General features: G+C 32.5%; 1 protein-coding gene across 4 annotated transcripts in view; it reads left to right on the top strand.

Annotated features, from left to right (window-relative positions):
• Ercc6l2 (excision repair cross-complementation group 6-like 2) overlaps positions 1-2504 on the top strand; it is a 137332-nt gene that overhangs the window by 36970 nt on the left and 97858 nt on the right. The window lies entirely within an intron of this gene.

Consider the following 2504-nt stretch of genomic DNA (forward strand, 5'->3'; position numbering starts at 1 on the left):
GCAGGCGCTTTTGCCGCTGAGCTAAATCCCCAGCCCCTTTTTCTTAGAGATTAAAGAGAAGATATACATAGGTTATATGCAAATACCATGCCATTTTATGTAAATGACTTGAGCATCCATAGATTTTGACCCTGGATCAATCATTCTTAAATACCCAGAGACAACTATATATAGTTTGCTCATTCTTGACCAGAGATGGGAAAACATTTTCTGTAGTGAGTCATATATCAGATAGTTTTTGGCCAATGATTGTTCTCTTAAACTGAATTATGTTTCACTTTGTTTGAGAGTGGCTATTTAGTTTTTCTAATTTGGAGTTGCTACAAATAAAATTTTAAGAGATATTTGTATGTAGTTCTTTTTGTACTTACATTTTCATTTCTCTTGGGTAAATATGTGGGAGTATAATTTTTGGGTTGTAGGGTAAGGAAAGGTCTGAATTTATAGAAACAGCCAACTCTTTTTCCAGAATGACTGTATTACTTTATGGAGTGCCCAGTTGCCGTGTATCCTTACCAGTGTTGCCATTGTCAGTCTATTTTTAGTCATTTTGGTGAAGAGATAGCAGTATCTTGTTTTGATATAATTTGTGTTTTCTGATTTATGTACACTCAGTTTTACATGTTGAGTATAGTATTCTGTAAATACCAGTAGGTCTAGTTAGTTAAGGTATTCCTCAGATGTTCTCTGTCTTTACTGATTTTGTTTTGGGTTGCTTTACAATTTCTGAGAGAGAAGAGTTGAAATAATTTTTTTTCTCCTTTCCATTCTGCAGGTTTCAATTCTTGTATTTTGAAGTTCTGTTATTAGGTACACATGCATATATGATTGTGTTTTCCTGATGAATTAACATTTCTATTTAAAAAAGTATCACTTTCCATTTCTCATATTATTTCTCATCTTGATGTTTTCTTTAAAGTTAACATTGCCAGTAAAGTCTTAAGCATACTGCATGTATAATGTATATTTTTATATTTCAATATACCTGTTCTTTTTTTTTCCCCCCCGGTACCGGGAATCAAACTCACGATGTCGCGCTTGCCAGGCAGGCACTGTAATGTAATACACCATTTCAAATTAGATTTGAAATGGAACACCTTGTAGGTAGTGTATAGTTGAATTTTGCTTTTTTATTCATTTTGTTTAAATATTGATTTTTTTTCATGGTCTTGGGAACTGAACCTAAGACCTTATGTGTGCTACGCAACTGCTCTATCACTGAGCTACATCCCCAGCCCAATGATACACTTTGCCTTTTATTTGGGGTATTTAGACAATTGACAGTGGTAAAGTTGGATATAGAGCTATCATTTTTGTCAAGTCTGAGATTTGATTTTATACCACTTATAAGCTGAGTTAGCATATTATTGTTTAATAGATTCTGGCAGAAGACCGTAATCTGTGTCAGGCCAATTTTGTAATTTGTCCAAACTTATACAGTTAAGCCAGTGATGGATGTGAAACTTACATATTAACTGTCTCACTCTAGACCTCAGCTTTTTAATCAATATACTGTACCATCCAAAGTAATGGCATGCAGTTAGATAAATGTAATAAATTATCATAATACATTATATTTTAATTATTTTTAGTCTATTCCTTTAGACTATGAGCTCATTAATGTAGATTTTTTTTTTAATTTTGTAGTGCAGTGCTTATTATACTTTTAGCACATAATAGTTGCTGAAAAAATTTTTTCTAGTGGTTATTTTGTGACCATTATAAATATTAAATGAGAATTATGTAACCATGAGTCATATATTTATAAGATTAGAAAATCAGGATGTTATAATTTTTATCATATTTGTTTTGTCATTTATTAGTTCAAATGGCATTAGTTTGAAAGATATGTGGAATAATTTATATTTTATGAGAACTAATATTATTTTTGTGAGAGTAACGCCCTATACATTTATCACAGATGGTCCATAGAATAAACATACTACATAGTATGAAGTATGTATCTTTTTATTATTATCATTATTCTTTTTACTTCAACTTATATCAAAATCATATATACATATGATTTAAAGAGACAGATACGGTGAATGGCTTATAGGGGAAAGTAAAGATCACTCCATCCCCTTTCCTTATTACTGTTGCTTTAACTCTTACTGATCTTAGTCTTTATCTCCATATTTATAACCACATTACTGCTACAGTTTTTAAATTTTTCTTTAATTTTCAGTATCTGCTCATTTCTTTGTAAGAAAAATGCGGATTTTGCTATATTTTGCCTTCCACTTCCTTACTTTAGAATAACTTGACCCATCTGTTTTGTGGGGTGGAAGTAGGTATGTAGGAGCTCCAGCTGCTTCATAAACAGACAGTTGAACATTTATGTATTTCCAATTTCCAGAGGCATCTGGTACCACCTATTCCTCGCTTTTTAAGAGCTAAATAAATAGGGGCTGGGGGTTTAGCTCAGCGGCAAAAGTGCCTGCCTGGCAAGCGCAAGGTCGTGAGTTCGGTTCCTGGTACCGGAGAAAAACCAAAACCAAAAA

Source organism: Chinchilla lanigera, unplaced genomic scaffold, assembly GCF_000276665.1.
Source record: "Chinchilla lanigera isolate Chin_1 unplaced genomic scaffold, ChiLan1.0 scaffold00021, whole genome shotgun sequence".
NCBI lineage: Eukaryota > Metazoa > Chordata > Mammalia > Rodentia > Chinchillidae > Chinchilla > Chinchilla lanigera.